Here is a 283-nt window from a genome sequence, read left to right on the forward strand (position 1 = left end):
TTATAGATGGATTGACTGATATATAGGAAGCAGTGTTCCTCCTTACATTAATGCATACTTAAATAAATATGAATATAGATCAATGGGTTCGTCCTAGCTTGCAACACCAAGAGGATTTAAATGACAATATAATACCAGACCGGAGGAAATCATACGTGGAAAAAGAAGTGAAAGTCACCATGACAGTGTGAAAGGCGCAAAGATATTCCAAACCCTCAGTATCGTAAAGTGTGCATAAGATGGCATACATAAATTCAGTGCACATTGCAATACGAATAAGTGA

Source organism: Penaeus monodon, chromosome 29 (genome assembly GCF_015228065.2).
Source record: "Penaeus monodon isolate SGIC_2016 chromosome 29, NSTDA_Pmon_1, whole genome shotgun sequence".
In the NCBI taxonomy this organism is placed as follows: Eukaryota; Metazoa; Arthropoda; class Malacostraca; order Decapoda; family Penaeidae; genus Penaeus; species Penaeus monodon.